General features: G+C 48.4%; 1 protein-coding gene across 1 annotated transcript in view; it reads right to left on the bottom strand.

Annotated features, from left to right (window-relative positions):
* Positions 1-19200, bottom strand: part of LOC146816627 (cytochrome P450 2K4-like) — a 543019-nt gene that overhangs the window by 31924 nt on the left and 491895 nt on the right. The gene's annotated exons all lie outside the window — the stretch shown is intronic.

The raw sequence follows: 19200 nt of genomic DNA, 5'->3' as shown, positions 1-19200 counted from the left end.
TGAGTGCTTGCATTGTCCATCATCCCTTTGGTTTTGCCAAGTGATTCTATTAGACAGTAAGCATAGCATGTTTGCATTCTGGAGAATCAACATCTCCATGTGAAACAACTGTGTGGTCATTAAGTAGAAATGGTCTAATAACCAACAAGGCTTGTCAGAGGCAGGTAGATCCAAGTGAGAAAGATGCTTATAAGTCAGTAAAAACAAATATTGGTTGGTAGCTCGCAGCAGGGGGCTGAGAATCCCAAAGGAAATGAAAAAGAGAGAATTTCTTTAGGGATCATTACAGGCAAAGAAAAATATGTTTTTTTATTAGGTGAATGAGGGATAATAGAGAGAATTATGTATCTGAAAGAGAAAATTAGTTATAGATTACTTACCTTGTGAATTACCCCGCGGTGTCAGACTGGATCCGGAGAATTTTTCCATCAGCAGTACCCCTGCACGACGAAAGGTAGCATCGGTTGGCTCCGCGTTCGTCATTGGCGTCGTGGTCGCCGGGATGATGTCGCCACAGCTACTTAGATGCCGCCCTCATATGCTGATGTCAGTTCTCTCTTTTTCCACGCCAGCCAGCGCAGACCCGGAGAGAGCTGTACCTCCAGCCACTTTTTGACTGACTTTTTTGATCAACTTTTGTCTACACCGTTTTGAGTCCTCTACTCCTGGTGCGCATAGGGATGCCCAGTTTCAAGGCTTTCGGCTCCTACCGACGGTTGATGTCGATGACGGATCCGCACCGCGTGTGCCTGTTTTGCCTGGAACAGGACCACGACTCCAAGTCGTGATTCGACTGCCGTACCATGAATCCGAAGTCTTTGCGGTAGCGGTCCCGAAAGCTTCTCGAGGCCCAGCAGTCGGCCCGCCTTGTTCAAGGTCCCGGTCGTGTGGGAGGTCGAGGAACCAGTTGCGGAGGCACCACCACCAGTCCTCTTTGAACTCTTCACACTCCTCAGGTCAGTCGAAGCACAAGAAGAAGACGAAGAAGCATCTTCGCTCTTTGACCTCTCCCCGTCTGTCGGCCGACGTGATGAGGGATGCGGGTGGTGCTCCTCCCGCGGCTCAGCGTGTGGAGCCTGTTGGGTCAGCTCTGAGTTTCCCTCCCTTTCCGGGACCCGGAGCGCCCCTGTCCAGTTTCAGAGTTTCTACAAAGCGATGCATGCCATCTTTGGGCAGCCCAACTACACTGGTGCGCCTTCGTGCTCTGCAGACTCAGCTGGGGGCCCTGGGCCTTTGAAGCCAGCAGCTTCGGCCCCAGCGCCGCAGGGTCACCTTGCATCCAGGCCTGGATCCGGATCGGTGCCGGTCACCCTCATAACACCTCCACTGGCGTCGATTCCACCGGCACCACATCAACAGACGACGCCAATTGTGTCCCCAACCGGTGTGGACCTCGGCCTCCATCCCAATGTAGACACGGAGCTCGACCGACGTCGACCATTGCTGGATTCGGCGTCGATGGGTACTTTTGTGCCCCTGTTCTACCCTGGTTTTTTCAGGCCATATTGGCAACCAGAGGAAGGTGATGGGGACTGGGAGGGTCTGGAGACCCTTTGACTGACCAGTTGGATTACGGCCCAGACTGGAGAGAGGAGCTGGGGGAAGCCAGTGATCTGGATACCTCCCCAGACCTTGGCATAGTCTCTCCTCCAACCATGGCTGCGGATGAGGGAGCGTCTTACGCAGTGGTGGTGCGTAGAGCAGCTGAGGCTCTCAACCTCGAGCTACCTACGGTGGCAGTCAGGTCTAACCTCCTGACAGAGGTGCTTCAACCAGCAGTGAGCTCTCCGGAGCCCCTGTTGCCGTTTAATGAAGCCCTGACCGACATCCTTTTGAGCACCTGGTCCAGGCCCAACACAGGGACTCCTGTGGATAGGATGATTGCCCGATGACACCACCCGGCCCGGGCAACCCCACTTTCCTCTCTCAACACCCCACCCCTGAGAGCTTGGTGGTCCAAGCCTCAACGTCCAAAGGTGCATTACCTAACGCACCACCTGATAGGGAATCCAAAAAGCTGGACTACCTTAGGAAGAAGCTGTTTTCTTTCTCTAGCTTGGGACTTCGGTCGGTAAACACCGCATGTCTGTTGGGCCGTTACACCCACTCTGTGTGGGATACGGTAGCGCAGGGGGGAACAACCTTTACAACGCAACTTTTACAACGCACTACACTTACAACGCATTTTTTACAACGCAAAATCCATTACAACGCACTCCATTACAACGCATGACACTACAACGCATTTTTAAAAACTACCTTTACAACGCATTCCATTACAACGCATACTACCTTTACAACGCATACCATTACAACGCATAATATTACACTACACTATCCAACACTTACCCTACTGTTGCACCCCCTGGAGTTAGAATAGTAATTTTTACCCCTATACTATCCAACACTTATCCTACTGTTGCACCCCCTGGAGTTAGAATAGTAATTTTTACCCCTATACTATCCAACACTTACCCTACTGTTGCACCCCCTGGAGTTAGAATAGTAATTTTTACCCCTATACTATCCAACACTTACCCTACTGTTGCACCCCCTGGAGTTAGAATAGTAATTTTTACCCCTATACTATCCAACACTTACCCTACTGTTGCACCCCCTGGAGTTAGAATAGTAATTTTTACCCCTATACTATCCAACACTTACCCTACTGTTGCACCCCCTGGAGTTAGAATAGCAATTTTTACCCCTATACTATCCAACACTTACCCTACTGTTGCACCCCCTGGAGTTAGAATAGTAATTTTTACCCCTATACTATCCAACACTTACCCTACTGTTGCACCCCCTGGAGTTAGAATAGTAATTTTTACCCCTATACTATCCAACACTTACCCTACTGTTGCACCCCCTGGAGTTAGAATAGTAATTTTTACCCCTATACTATCCAACACTTACCCTACTGTTGCACCCCCTGGAGTTAGAATAGTAATTGTTACCCCTATACTATCAATCATAGGCATTTGTATAGCGCACTGCTCACCCGGAGGGTCTCAAGGCGCTGGGGTGGGGAACGCTACTGCTCGAACAGCCAGGTCTTGAGTTGCTTCCTGAAGGCGAGATGGTCTTGCGTTGTCCGGAGGTGGATGGGGAGGGAGTTCCATGTCTTGGCTGCCAGGTAGGAGAAGGATCTTCCTCCGGCGGTGGCTCTGCGGATGCGGGGGACGGTGGCAAGTGCGAGGCTGGCGGAGCGGAGCTGGCGGGTGGGCTTGTGGAAGGTCAGGCGGCTGTTGAGGAACTTGGGGCCCAGGTCGTGGAGGGCCTTGTGTGCGTGGGTGAGGAGTCGGAACGTGATTCTTTTGTTGACGGGGAGCCAGTGCAGGTCTCTCAGGTGTCCAGAGATGTGGCTGTGTCGGGGGATGTCCAGGATGAGTCATGCTGAGGCGTTCTGGATCCGTTGGAGTTTCTTCTGGAGTTTGGCGGCGGTGCCGGCGTAGAGGGCGTTCCCATAGTCCAGCCGACTGGTGACGAGGGCCTGGGTGACCGTCTTCCTGGTCTCGGTGGGGATCCACCGGAAGATCTTTCGAAGCATGCGCAGGGTGTTGAAGCATGAAGACGAGACGGCGTTGACTTGTCTGGTCATCGAGAGGGAGGAGTCCAGGATGAAGCCTAGGTTGCGTGCGTGGTCCGTTGGCTTGGGGGTGGCTCCCAGGGCGGGGGGCCACCAGGAGTCGTCCCAGGCGGAGGGTGATGATCCCAGGATGAGGACCTCTGTCTTGTCTGAGTTCAGTTTCAGGCGGCTGTTCTTCATCCATTCTGCGACGTCTTTCATCCCTTCATGTAGGCTGGCTCTGGCGGCGTCCGGGTCGCTAGTGAGGGAGAGGATCAGCTGGGTGTCGTCGGCGTAGGTGATGATCTTGAGGTTGTGTTGACGTGCGATGGTTGCGAGGGGGCTCATGTAGACGTTGAAGAGGGTGGGGCTGAGCGATGACCCTTGTGGAACGCCGCAGATGACTTCGGTGGCCGCTGACCGGAACGGGGGGAGGCGGACTCTCTGGGTTCTTCCGGCGAGGAATGAGGTGATCCACTCCAGGGCCTTCTCCTGGATGCCGGTGTTGTTCAGGCGCTGTACCAGGGTGCGGTGGCAGACAGTGTCGAACGCTGCTGAGAGGTCCAGGAGGATGAGGGCCGCAGTTTCCCCGTTGTCCATTAGGGATCTGATGTCGTCTGTGGCTGCGATGAGGGCGGTCTCCGTGCTGTGGTTGGCTCGGAAGCCGGATTGCGAGTGGTCGAGGGATCCGTTGGTCTCGAGGAAGGCGGCTAGCTGTCTGTTGACGGTCTTCTCGATGACTTTGGCAGGAAACGGGAGGAGCGAGATGGGGCGGTAGTTCTTGAGGTCGGAGGGGTCTGCAGTTGGTTTCTTCAGCAGGGCACTGATCTCAGCGTGTTTCCAGCACTCCGGGAAGGTGGCGGTGTTGAAGGAGGCGTTGATGATGTCGCGGAGGTGGGGTGCGATGATGTGGTTGGCCGTGTTGAAGATATGGTGTGGGCAGGGGTCCGTAGGGGATCCGGAGTGGATGGTGTTCATTGTGCGTGTTGTGTCTTCGGTGCTGACTGTGGTCCAGGTACGGAGGGTGGCGGTGGGGGGCATCGGTTCGGTGGTGGGGTTCGTGGTTGGTGGGCCGAAGCTGTTGTGAATGTTGACGATCTTGTTGTGGAAGAAGGCTGCGAGGGAGTCGCAGAGGTCTTGCGAGGGAGTGATGTCATTGTTTCCGGCGTCGGGGTTGGAGAGCTCTTTGACGATGCTGAAGAGTTCCTTGCTGATGTGGGTGTTGTTGTCCAGTCGTTCCTTGAAGGCTGTCTTCTTTGTGGCGCGGATCAGTTGGTGGTGTTTGCGGGTGGCGTGTTTGAGGGCCGTCATGTTGTCTGTGGTCTGGTTGGTGCGCCAGGTGTTCTCCAGGGAGCGGCAGTTCTTCTTGGAGGTGATGAGCTCGTCGGTGAACCAGGAGGCTTTCTTGCTGCCGCGTCTGCTGGGGGGGTTCTTCTTCAGTGGTGCGAGGGCGTCTGCGCAGTTGGTGATCCACTGTGTGAGGTTGTTGGCGGCTTTGTTGGGGTCCGTTGAGCTGGTAGGGGGGTTCTGGCTGAGGAAGGTGGTGAGCTGGTCGCCGGTGATCTTGTTCCAGCTCCTGCGGGGGGCTTGTTGAGGGTGGTGGTGGGTCGTCGTTTTACTGAAGCTGAAGTGGACGCAGCTGTGGTCAGTCCACTGGAGATTGGTGGAGTGGCTGAAGGTGACGTATTTGCTGGATGAGAAGACTGGGTCAAGCGTGTGGCCGGCGTAGTGGGTGGGGGTGGTTACCAGTTGCTTGAGTCCGAGGTTGGCCAGGTTGTCCAGCAGAGCAGTGGTGTTGCGGTCCTTGTTGTCCTCCAGGTGGAAGTTGAGGTCACCCAGGAGGATGTAGTCGGTGGAATTGATGGCGTATGGGCTGATGAAGTCTGTGATGTCTTCGCTGAACTGTGTGCGTGGTCCCGGTGGTCTGTAGACGAGGGTGCCTCTGAGCGTGGTCTTGGGGTCGGTGTGTATCTGGAAGTGGAGGTGTTCGGCGGAGGTGAAGGTGTCATCGGAGTTGGTCGTGATGCGGATGGTGTTCTTGTGGATGATGGCGATGCCTCCTCCTGTCTGGTTGACGCGGTCCTTCCTGGTGATTTTGTAGCCTTCCGGGACGGCGATGGCGACGTCGGGCGCTGAGGAGGCGTTCATCCAGGTTTCCGTCAGGAAGGCGATGTCTGGTGCTGTCGAGTCGAGGAGGTTCCAGAGTTCGACGGCATGCCTGTGAACGGAGCGGGTGTTGAGCAAGATGCACATCAGGTGTTTGTTGCTGGGGCTCGGTTTAGCAGGTGCGGTGTTGGGTCGGAGGCTGGTGAAGCGGCAGGTAAGGCAGGTGAAGGGTCCATGGGTGTGTCTCGGGGTGGCTCGGTAGCAGGAGGTGTTTCGGCCGGCATTGAGTGCGTGGAGGGTTTTGGCGTCGTAGATGTGCAGGGTGTGCTGGCGAGGGCGAGGACCAGGGGGTCTGGCGCTGGGCGCGGACCAGGCGCGGACGGGCGCAGACGGGCTTACCTTTGGCGCACCTTCGGCGCTCAATCGGCACTCCCGCTGCGCGCGTCCGCTGCGCGGTCGCTCTGGGGGCGTCATAAGTAAGGAGCCGGGAGGGAGGAGCAGCTGGGTGGCAAGAGCGGGGCGGCGAATGGAATCACAGGGGGGCGGGGCCGCAGGGAGGCAGCGGCGGGAAATTCCAAGAAGCAGCGGGCAGCGGGAAATTCCCAGGAGCAGCGGGAAATTCCCAGGAGCAGCGGGCAGCGAGCGAAGGAATCTGCAGGCAGGAGGCGGCAGAGGCAGGCAGGAGCAGCAGCAGTGAGTGGGGCGACCAAGCCCTGTGGAGGGCTGAGCGGTCAGCGGTACTATCCAACACTTACCCTACTGGTGCACCCCCTGGAGTTAGAATAGTAATTTTTACCCCTATACTATCCAACACTTTCCCTACTGTTGCACCCCCTGGAGTTAGAATAGTAATTTTTACCCCTATACTATCCAACACTTACCCTACTGTTGCACCCCCTGGAGTTAGAATAGTAATTTTTACCCCTATACTATCCAACACTTTCCCTACTGTTGCACCCCCTGGAGTTAGAATAGTAATTTTTACCCCTATACTATCCAACACTTACCCTACTGTTGCACCCCCTGGAGTTAGAATAGTAATTTTTACCCCTATACTATCCAACACTTACCCTACTGTTGCACCCCCTGGAGTTAGAATAGTAATTTTTACCCCTATACTATCTAATACTTACCTTAAATGCAATTTTATATTATGCGTTGTAATGGTATGCGTTGTAAAGGTAGTATGCGTTGTAATGGAATGTGTTGTAAAGGTAGTTTTTAAAAATGCGTTGTAGTGTCATGCGTTGTAATGGAGTGCGGTTTAATGGATTTTGCGTTGTAAAAAATGCGTTGTAAGTGCATGCGTTGTAAAAGTGTGCGTTGTAACGACATACATCCTAGCGCAGGTGCTGCCCCACTGCCTGGAGGAGGCCCAGGCCTTGCTCTCACATACAGTCGCCAAGGATAGAGACTCAACCAAGTTTACCATCAGGTGTGGGCTGGACACAGCTGACTCGCTAGGCAGGACGATTTCAACGTTGGTAGCCCTTCGACACTACGCTGGTCTGAGGTCAACTGGCTTTACGAGGGATGTCCAAGCTACCCTTATGGGCATGCCCTTTGATGGCCGTCGCCTGTTTGGTGACAAGGCAGACAACGCGCTAGCATGCTTCAAGGACTCTCGGGCTATGGCCAAGTCCCTGGGCCTCTCAACCCACCCTGCGCCGTCTGCTTTTTGCCCCTTTCGTGGCTACGGAAGGATTACCCTACCATGTTCTGCCCAAAGCCACAGGCCAGCGCAAGCTGTTCAGCCCCTGCATGTCCGGGGATGTGGGACCCACCATCGTGGGTCTGGGGGCCAGCGAACGTGCCAGTCCACCACCGCCCCCTCTGCAGCAGCCTCCAAACCCTCCTAGTCCGACCTTTCAGGGCCATCGCCAGTGGGTGACAGGATTCGCCATCACCTCCCCCACTGGCACACCATCACGTCAGACAGGTGGGTTTTGCAAATAGTCCAAAGGGGTTACTCCCTCCCCTTCCAGACTAATCTTTTGTGACGGTGCTGCAGGGTAAGGATTACCACTGACCTCCCCAAAACTAGTGGCCAAGGACAACTATATGCATATACATTGAGATCCCCAGCACACGTTGACAGTGTCTCACATATTTTTCAAATAAAGGAGTGTAAGCACAAATAACATACAAGTCAGTTAATCCTTTGCTTGTTTCTTTTAATCTCAGGGTCTTTAGACAGTCGACAAGTGTTTCATCGCATACATGGGTATTCGTCCCGCGACTTTATCAAGGCTGTACAAAACAAACAAAACATAAGAATGTGCCACCTTACACAATATCAGATGTACATATACTAACATATCCAAAACCAACAAAAGAGTGAACCGTAACAATCCATATTTTCGAAAAGATATGCATGAAAAAGCACCAGGTGGAATGAATCAGCGGTAGAAATTAGAAATCCCAATCAAAAACTGATAAAATTATCCAGAGTACTGAAAAGAGATGGAGTGAAAGGAAACGTGTATGAGCTAAAGCTGTGTGCAACAACTTGTCTCGTTTCTAAATTCTCGTGAATTACAAATGAGAGGATGTGACCGTGGTGATCATTATCGTTGTCCGTGAGTATGTGGCGTGAATTAAAAAAATTCACACAATAGACTATTTGTGGTCCCTCTATAGCCCAAACGGTGAGTCAAAAGAACACATTATAAATACCTATATCTTCTGAGATGTATTCTCTAAAAATATAAAAAATAGGGATAGACAATAATTTGGCATGTTTGTCCACTTAACAATGTAATATCCAATGTTTTGCTGTTATTAAAGAGAAACCCACTTTGTTTGTGGTGATAATTCCGACCCACAAAGGGGTTCTGTTTCTTACGACATTTAAGCATTGCCGTGTATCTATCGGGGGGCTACCAGTATGTCCCCAAATCTCCAACTACAACAAAGCGAAATCAGAACGGGGATGTCTCAGTAGCTCTGTAGATACATAATCATTGACATTGTTCACCTTCACGTATGTCTCAATCTTGCCATAGTACTTTACATACTCTTCACACAATACCAAAACATTTGGTCTCATATCTTAAGACAGCCCAAAATTATATACTGTAGTGGTAAAAAGCCTCTTAGTGCCACGTCAATTAAAGGCACACACACTGTATACACTTGTCTAGGAGGCGGACTCCTACTCTAACAGTAGCAAGTCAATCGGTAAGTTAATAATGAGAAATGGGCATTGTGACATTGTTGCAATCACTTTGATACATAGAAACTAATAAATCATTGTATAAAGCTTCAAGTCCATATGCCTACCTTAGTGGCATTGTAATATTGTATCTCTTACTAACCCTATAACTATATACACGTATCAGTGTGAGTGACTACAGAGTACTCAAACGTACCCTTAGAGCTATAATTCTGGAGTCAAGTTTGTCATTAAGTGATCCCCAGGGTAAACTCGCATTTTAATGTTAAGACACCAACACAACTATTCACTGGGGTGAGCGGGCATGACCGACTAACCATATATCGATTACTGCGATTGCCCATCTAATCCAAGTATTAGAAACCAACCATGCTCAACCATAGGCCCACTTCTTTCTCACACACACTGGATTTCCTGCCAAATGCGTTTGACTATCTAGTTCTTACTGTAATTTCAGGTGCAAAATATCTCAACGTCGTTTTCTTGTGCGCTCCGAGTGCGGGACACAATTGTAATGTTTGTACATGCCGTATATATGCCTGCTCTTCCCCCACGATGCATAGACATCGAAAGAAGACCAACTATGAAGCTACAAGTCGTTTGAAATCAAATGGTGGCCATTTTGAAATGTTTAAAAGGGTGCCGAAATATATTGTACCTATTGTATTATACGTATCCCAAGGCATACGGTGTACAAGTGTATATTGAGGGGTGCCATTGAGCGAGTTCCTGCCCCCGAAGTAGGTTGTGGTTGCTATTCCCACTACTTTCTGGTACCCAATAAGGACAAAGGCCTGCGTCTTATCTTGGACATCAGGGACGTCAACCGCTTCCTCCAGAAGGAGAAGTTGAAAATGTTGATGCTAGCTCAGGTCCTTTCTGCCCTCGACCCTGGAGGCGAGATGGTAGCGTTGGACTTGCAGGAGGCCTATTTTCACATCCCCGTACTGCCGGCCCACTGGCGCTACTTGCGGTTCAAGGTAGGCCACGAGCACTTTCAGTTTACTGTGATCCCCTTTGATCTCACTGCCCCTCGGGTGTTCACAAAGGTGATGGAGGTGGTCACAGCTCATCTGCGCAGATCAGGGGTTCCAGTCTCCCCTATCTCGACGACTGGCTGTTGAAGGCAGGCTTGCCCCAGGCTGTCTTCTCCCATCTCCAGACTATGGTGGATCTCCTGCATTCGCTGGGGTTCTCTATCAACTTGCCGAAGTCACACCTAACTCCCTCTCAGAAGTACCTCTTCATTGGAGCGGTTGTGAACATGACGCAGTTTCGGGTCTATTCTCCCGAGTCTCGAGTCCGGGATATTCCGGCTATGATTCCGATCTTTCAGCCTCTATTCCGGGTTTCGGTCAGGGTGACCCTGTGGCTACTAGGCCTGATGGCCTCCTGCATCCTGCTTGTGGATCATGCCAGATGGCATATGCGGGCTCTGCAGTGGGACCTGAAGTTCCAGTGGGCACAGCATCAGGGGATCCTGTACGATTGCATTCAGATCTCGGAGGGCAATTGCAGTGGTGTCTAACAAACTTGGATTGGGTCAACGGCAGATCCCTCTCCCTTCGCCAACCAGAGTTCACAGTGGTGACCGATGCATTACTTCTCGGATGGGAAAGGCGGAGATCAGAGGCCTCTGGTCTCAGGGAGAGTCCGGGCTCCACATCAACCTTCTGGAGCTTCGCATGATTCATCTTGCACTTAAAGCATTCTTTCCCTCTATCCAGGAAAGAGTAGTGCAGGTGTTCACGGACAGCACCACCGCCATGTGGTACTGTAACAAACAGGGTGGGGTCATGGACCCTATGTCAAGAGGCTCTCTGTCTCTGGACATAGCTGGAACATCAGGGCATATCCCTGGTGGTTCAACACCTGGCAGGTTCTCTGAACGCTAGGGCGGATTAACTCATCCGCATGTGCATGATGGATCACGAATAGTGTCTTCACTCGGAGGTGGTGCAAAGGTCCCTTTCAGCAGTGCGAAGAGCCTTCGTTAGATCTATTTGCCATCGAAGAGAACGCGCAATGTCAGCAATTCTGTGTGTTGGAATTTCCAAGGCGGCACTCGCTAGGCAACGCTTTTCGTCACGAGTGGAATTACGGTCTTCTATATGCCTTTCCGCCTATACCACTTCTGCCCAGAGTGCTGAAGAACATCAAGCGCGACTGGGCCCAAGTCATCATGGTGGCTCCGGATTGGGCATGAAGAGTTTGGTATCCCGTGCTGCTACACATGGCCTTTGATCCGCCGATCTGACTGCCTCTTCGGGAGGAACTTCTGTCGCAGCAGCAGGGGACTGTCCTCCACCCGTACCTGTCCAGTCTCCACCTCCTTGCATGGAGATTGAGCGGCAACAGTTGACGGCCTTTGACCTTCCTCTTGAAGTCTGTGATGTTATCTTGGCAGCCAGGCGTCCCTCCACTAAGACGGTATACGCCTGCAGCTGGAACAAATTTGTGGCATGGTGCACAGCAAAGACTGAGGATCCCCTTTCTGCCCCTCTTTCTGAGGTTCTCTTGTTCCTCCTTTCTTTGACCCAGCAAGGCTCTGCTCTGGGAACTCTAAAGGGCTACTTCTCGGCAATTTCAGCCTTTCTTAGGCTTCCTGATCAACCTTCTCTTTTCAAGGCCCCTGTTGTAAAGCACTTTCTTAACGGCATTACTCATCTTTTTCCTCCTGTTCCCTTCATAATGCCCCAGTGGGACTTGAGCCTAGTTCTAACCTATCTTATGTGCACTCCCTTTGAGTCGCTACATAACTATCCTCTTAGGCTTCTGACCTTTCTTCAAAACCTCCTTTTCTGGCTGTTCATCCGGTCAAGGTTGTCCTTTAAACTCGTCCATCCTTTCTTCCCAAAGTGGTTACTTCTTTCCACTATGGTCAGACCATCACTTTGCCCACCTTCTTTCCGCCTCCACATCCTTCTAAGGAGGAAAAGAGGCTCCATCGCCTGGATCCAAAACGTGCACTTTCCTTTTACTTGGATCGCACAAAGCAATTCCGTATGGATGACCAACTCTTTGTTGGCTACGTGGACGCTAAAAAAGGTTGTGCCGTACACAAACGGACCATCTCTAGATGGGTCATTTTGTGTATTAAAGCTTGCTATTCTTGGGCAAAGAAGGAGCCTCCTGTGGGGCACGTGGCCATTCCACCAGTGTGACAGCAGCTACCACTGCTTTGGGACAGGGAGTCCCCCTCAATGACATCTGTCAGGCAGCAACGTGGGCATCTCTGCACTCATTCACGAATCACTATTGCCTGGACAGTCAAGTCAGGAGAGGCAGCTTTTTTGGCCGGTCTGTTCTCCAGGACTTTCTGGTGTGAACTTGGTTCACAGACCCACCTCCGGGGTTGGTATTGCTGGGTATCTATTCACAAGGTAAGGAATCTATAACTATTTGTCTCTTTCAGATGAACAAGTTACTTACCTTCAGTAACGATATATCTATAAGAGACATAAATTAGTTATAGATTCCTTACTGCCCCACCCATCCTCCCCGTTCTGCAAACTGACTTTAGGGTTAAGGATGTCCTTTCAGTGCCCTAGTTTTGTGCACCAGTGGTCAGTGTCTTGCATGGCTCTGCACTTCTGGTGTGGAAAGTCGTGTACAGAACTGACGTCAGCGCACGAGGGCGGCATCTAAGTAGCAGCCGCGACATCATCCCGGTGACCACGACGCCAACAACGAACGCAGACCCGACGGACGCCACCTTTCGACGCGCAGGGGTCCTGCTGATGAAACAATTCGCTGGATCCAGTCTGACACCTGGGGGTAATTCACAAGGTAAGGAATCTATAACTAATCTATGTCTCTTACAGATATATTGTTACCAAAGGTAAGTAACTTGTTCTTTAGTTTGACATTTAGAGAATAACATTAATGTATAAAGTGATTGAACAGAGGATGTGATTTTGTTAGTTTGGTGATTCCCCAAACATGCTTGGGATGGGTTCTGTCGTACCTTGGCAACCTCATATAATTTTTTGATAACTTTAGTGGATAATGACATTATGCAAATATACTTTGTGCTGCCTAAGAGTAAGCAGAACTAGTTTTTCTAATGCTCCAGAGACTGCAGGCCTGATTCACAAAGGTAAACTTACACTTTTGTTTTAAGTTTAAAGTTTTATTTTTGTATTCACAAACTGCACTACGTTAATAGTAAATTTATGATGGTGGAGAACTCTGCACATGAAAAGATAAGACAGGCCAATGCTTTTATGCACAGAGTTATCGGCGCCAACAAAGCAAACACAAGGAGATGATGGACGGAGCGTTGAAACGTTTCAGACATTCACCCCCAGTCACAGATCTGGTTTGAATCCATCATCATTCTTTAGCTCACTTCGCCACCCCAGTTCAGACCCAGCCATATACAAATCAGTCTTGAACCAATTCCTCATGGGAATAGTTCAGCCCGAACTGCCAAGCCAGGTCTTCCATGGAGCGGAAACAAGCATCCTAGGACCGGTTTTGGAGGTAACCATAACCCAACAGTAAAGCACCTTCGGAGGTCTGCAATGTCCTGCTCATAGTTTTAAGCACCAACACCGAAAGCTTCTACAGGAGATCAATGACGACATATCTGACTTTAAGAGAGCAACACCAGCATCAGCTTTTTGCTGTGCCCTATTTCAGAAAATATTCTTATTCACTTCCACCAATCTGATTTTACTCATTGTGGTGCCTCTTTGCTTATTACATTTTTCTAAATTGTTTTGGGCTTTTTATTGTGCTGAGTGTGAGTTAACAAAAATTTGGAAGTGGATTACCTCAACATGCATTTTTCTTGCAATCTGTCTGCTGCCAGTAGAATTTGATTGTACAATAATCACTCTGTGGCATTATAACCCAGAATGATGTATTCTTGAAGATGCAGGAAAATGCATTTGGCTGATGGAACAGTTAGGCTCTGTAGTGCAGTTCCATATTCATGATATAGTCCTCCAGGGCCTGATTCAAAAAGGCCACTTACAGTTTTGAGTTATTGACTTTTGAGTAAGTTTACTTCTTTTTGGCCCTTCATAAAATCAACATGTAAACTGAATGCAAAAGTGTAACCTAAATATCCCCCCAAAACTGAAGCGCCTGAGGACTATCCACTTCTGAGTAATTTACACTTTTGAATAATTTTTCTTCGTTTTGGTTACTAACAAAATGTAGGTTTAAAATATATTTTTAGAGTAAATTTAGACTGATTTTGTGCTCCCACTACATTCTTTGCATCAGCAGCAAATCTGAACCAGTGGGATTTGTGGAGAAGGTGTCTGGCCTCCTGGAGGAACCCGAGCTCCAAAAAAGTGACTAAGTCCAAACCTAGAAATATTCACGCACAAAGGCATAAAATATAGAAATTCAAATTTCTCCTGCTCTGACCTTTCCCGTCAACTACTTCAGGGAGACCTCATCCAGCCGGTATTCAACCACGAAGAGAACTCTTCAGCCACAGCCTGCTATTTTGCCCCGCTGAGGATTTTTGACTTCCATCTTAGAGTCCGAAGGTAAAACTTCACAGGGACAAACCTGGTACCTGTATCCCACCTGTGCTCCACCACGGTCAGCCTTAACGTTTGAGTTTGTTCCAGTCTAGTGCAACCAGATGACCATAATTGGTGCTTAAAATTTACTCTATTTTTCTTAATTAGTTTGGAATTTTCTTGTGTTGTGTTTTCACTTTATTGCTGTTTGCGTACTGCATAAATAATTCACATGTTGCCTAAGCCTAACTGCTTTTGTGCCAAACTACCAGAGGGTGGAGTACAGGTTTATTTAGGGACTTTTGTGTTTCCCCCTGACAAGGACAGTGATTAACATTTGAGGTAGGTTCCCACCCTCCTTTAAGTAATACTCCAGTTTTCTACAACACCCATCTGGCTGCAGCATTTTCTGTGTATGTCTGATTTCTGAAGCTGAGGAGCATTTGATGAGCATACTCAGTAATCTGCTTCCTCTCGTGTTATCATATGTGGAATGAGTACATGAGTACTGGTCAAACATGCCCAGAGTTTAGTCACATTTCCCTAAGCTGCTCAGCTTTTACTGACATGCCTTTAGAGTCTTAAATCAATATTTCGTGCCAGAATTCTCTCCTTGGCATGTGTACCTGGGCTTATATGGCTTAATATGAGTTCACAAAGGTCCAAACAGTAAGGCGTGTTCTTCAGTAAGATTAGAAATTTCCCTGGCCTTCCATATTTATATAGGTAGCATGCACATTGTTAGAAAGGGAAGTCATTTGTAGTGAGGCTGGTTAGGCCTCACTATGCAATACTCCCACAATACCCCAAATAGGTCCTTTGAATTCATTCTAATAAATCCCTAGCTCAGTGTGGCACACAGGCTTTACTAGAGTAACATGTGTTAAGAATTTCATAGCACCAACATGGAGTATGAGGAATTTGCTCAACTTGAAAGAAATCTGACACAAATTTCAAAAAATAAAGCAGGTTTGTAAATAAATTTAGACACTAAAATGAAGACAATCGGATGAGTATAACCGGAGTCATATATTTTTCAATATTGTAAAACTTTTACATTGCGATCAATGGGGAAAAACACTAGTGACAATTGGTTACTTACAGGTCGAGTTCAGTAGAAAACAGTGGGTGTTAAGGTGATGCGGGTCCCAAGACCAGGCCACGACAGTCAGTTTAATTTTACCAGGATTGTGGGGCCCAGGTACAGAGTTGTCCTCGCTGTCCCTGGGGCAGAAGCAGGAGCCTCTGGTTTGCTGGTTTTACCACTTGGATGGTGCTGGGAAGGAAACTAGTCCAAAATCTCGACAACTGAGCCACTGAGGCATTGGGCTAAAGGTGTTGCAGGTTTCCTTCGAGGCACAGCATCGAACAAAGGTAGTGGTAGCCAGACAGACCACCAACAAGCCTTTGCAGCAGCAATCTGTACCTGTAGGCTGCAGGAGACTAGTAACTCTAGTCCAAAGAAGTTCTAGAGTTGCTTTTAACTCTAAGAGGGATTCCTCTTTCCACTAGAATCAGTCTCTGGTCCAGGACGAAACGTGGTGCAGTTGCAAGGTTGTTGCACCAGGGGCAGGTTATCGCTCCTTTTCTTTGTGCAGGTCCTGAAGTCGCAGACTCAGGTCTCTTCTTGGTCCTTGATTGCAAGTCGATTCAGATCTGAGTTTCTGGTGTTAGGGGAGCCCCTTACATCCTAGATTTAGAGTCGTTAGGAGTGGGCGTGCTGGTACTCAATGGGCTACTAGCCCCAGCGGCTGATTCGCCCCTGAAGCGACCACTTCCTGTGGAGGTTGGCACTTTTTCTACCCAGAAGCCTCTATTCTGCCACTTTTAAAAATGGTAGACACCTTCCTTGGCTGTACAGACCAGGTAGCTCATCCTAGGGATGTGGCTAGCCTTTTGAAGGTGCACACCTTCTGATTACCTAATTTTCCTGCCTGCCCAGGTCCAAATGTGTCTGGGGCAGGAGGTTGGCTATTTCCTCCTTTGGGAGGAAGCCTGTTTGCATATCAGAGGTGGTGGAAGGTTTGAAGCTCACTGCCTTGATGTGCCACTTCACTAGCTATCCTGTCAGGGAGAGAGGTGACACCTCCTTCCCAGGCAGGTCTTTGTTTCTGACTCCTGGGAATATTGCTACATCCTGGTAGTGGATCAGATTCCTGTCTTGGCAGCATTAGCTGCAGGCTCTCAGAGAACTCACAGGAAAGGTTAAGGCAACCAGGTGAGCAACCTCTATGGTAGCGACCTGGGTACATGTCACCTTAAATCTGACTTTGGGAAAAGTTGGATTTGATGAGACAAGTTGTTTGATACCAAACATGACATTTTTCAGTGGGACCATAATGGAGCTGCCAGCTTCGGGATGACCGGGTGCCAGCCCATGTTATCCTATGGCTCACTGAACACTTATCGTATCCCTTAATGGGAGGATACTACTATATGGACATATAAGCTTGCACTTATATGTCTACACCTTTAATATTATGCACCCTGCCTCCTGGGCTTAGGAGGCCTACTTTAGGGGGAATGACATACATTAAAAATAGTGCTGTGACCTTGGCACTCATGGTGAGGGCAAAGTCGAGTTTGAGCAGTTTGCACTACTCATGCAGTCTGCAATGGCAGGACTGCTCTCATCGCTTTACTTAGGTTTTTCAGGGTGGTACCATCAGTGTTTCAAGTTCTGGTGACCCCTTTAACTCCCATGCCCTATGTACAACTGGCACCACCTACCAGGGACTTATCAGGGGATTCAAGTACTTGCCAATTGGGATAACCAATTCACCTGCATCATATTGCAGGTAGAGAAACCTGGGGCTGGGGCCTGGATATTTTCAGAGTCATAACAATCCGCACTGGGGAAAAAAGTGTGGAGGTGACCATACAAAAAGGGCACTTTTCTACACACATGGAATTCAGAGTCTGGAAAATGTCTGTACTGCTGCACATGCTGCAGCATACGTCTGTTTAATACCTACAGCAAGCTGGGCTGATCAATCAGTATGGTCCATGGAAGGAAGTTGTTGAGTGCTGTAGGTATCACCTATAGGAACAAGTGTATCATAAGTGTACGATTATATCTGTAATAATCTCCTATAGTGGCATATTTAGAGATTCCTTGATCCATGTTATGTGGAATTCCTTAACAAATAGAATGCTAATCTTTGTAACAGACACCAACTTGAATGTAGGCTCTGCTTTTGTTGATATATAATATTTATGTGTAATTTTATTTGTACAGAGGTTTTGAGTCACCAGTCTGCAGATACTGTGGATGTTATAACAAGTTAGTATGTAAACTTACAAGATGTTTTGAGTGATTTTCTGTCCACTGTTATTCTGAAAGTGGGACAGTGGCCAAGAAAGCAGCCAGACTCTCTCTGTAAAGAGATACAAGTAGCTAACTCTACGAGCTGAAGCACAAATTAATTTCTCTTAGGCTCATACCCGTATGGTGTAACATGAGACATTTCATTTTAATTGACTGTGTCGCTTGATTTTAACTGGGTTATATACACCTCAACCCTCTGTAAGTGGAGAGTAACCATGCAGATCTGATCCTTGTGCATGGGTATAACAGCATGTTTCCCTGGTGGAGATTGAGGTGGTTGGGGGGGACCTGGGCGCCGCCTATGCCCACAGCCAATGCATGTAGATCTGTGCAGTGGGATTGGGCCCTGTAAAACCACATCTCATGCTCCTGCAACTTGCAGTTCTGCGTACAGGAACCATTGGCCTCATATTCTTGTGGAGGGGTACCTAATCCAGGGATACCACTGTGCCAAACTCATAATGACAGTCAGAATACCTAAACACACTCAAAGTCTATCTTGACTACACAAAGTATTGATACACTTATACACTTAACACAGTCAGGGATTGATTCTTCAAACCAAACATACTGAAAGCTTTGAGGAGGCTAAGAACAAATTGAAGCTAATATATGCTCAATAAAACAAATGTATGCTTAAAATACCAGAAAATATTACAAAATAATTAAACACAACCAAGACATTGATTGTATGGTTATACTTACAGTAGCAAAAAATACTATGAGATAATTAACATAAACATGTTTAATACATTTGCTGTATGCTCAAGGCCTCTACAGTAAGTGAATAAATTCAGGGTTTTTGCATATTGAAAGTGATAATCAAAACACCTCTGGTCGGGGCCTACAAAATATTATACATTACTGCTCACAGGAATCTGTAATACAAAGTAGAAAGTGCACCTTGAACACAAATTACAGAGTGCTTTTCAAGAGGCAAGGGAACAAATGAGTGAAAATATATCACAAAACCACATTTACAGAAAATGGTTCATTCAATATGTAGAAGTCTGTGGGGATTAGAATGTGCTGGTCAAATTAATGCAGCAGTACATTGCTGCATGGAGTTTAGAAACATTTGACTATGACCACTGTAAGGTGTTAATAGGCAGATGCAAAACATAGCACCCCTACAAGTAATTCATTAAGAAGAGCATGGAAGTGTGTTTGACTTGGCCCGTTTCCCAGGGTCATGCCCAAACCTTTTGCCTTCACCCACCTGTTTTCTGAACCCATCTGTGTTGGCCTTTAGGACTCTATGCACTTTACCACTGCTAACCAGTGCTAAAGTGCTTGTGCAATGAGCACATTTAATTTACTTGTAAGTCCCTAGTAAAGTGGTACTGTATATATATCCAGGGCCTGTTAATTAAATGCTACTAGTGGTCCTTCAGCATTGATTGTGACACCCACTTAAGTAGCCCTTCAAACATGTCATAGGTGTGCCATTGCAGCTAATGTGTGCAGTTTAAAACTGCCTGTTTGGCCTGAAAAAATACACTTTTTGCCTGGTCCAAACTTTCCTTTTAAATGCAATTAA

The sequence above is a fragment of the Triturus cristatus genome, chromosome 6 (assembly GCF_964204655.1).
Source record: "Triturus cristatus chromosome 6, aTriCri1.1, whole genome shotgun sequence".
Lineage (NCBI taxonomy): Eukaryota > Metazoa > Chordata > Amphibia > Caudata > Salamandridae > Triturus > Triturus cristatus.
Note: the sequence above shows the minus strand (reverse complement) of the source record. Positions and strands in the feature narration are given on the sequence as shown.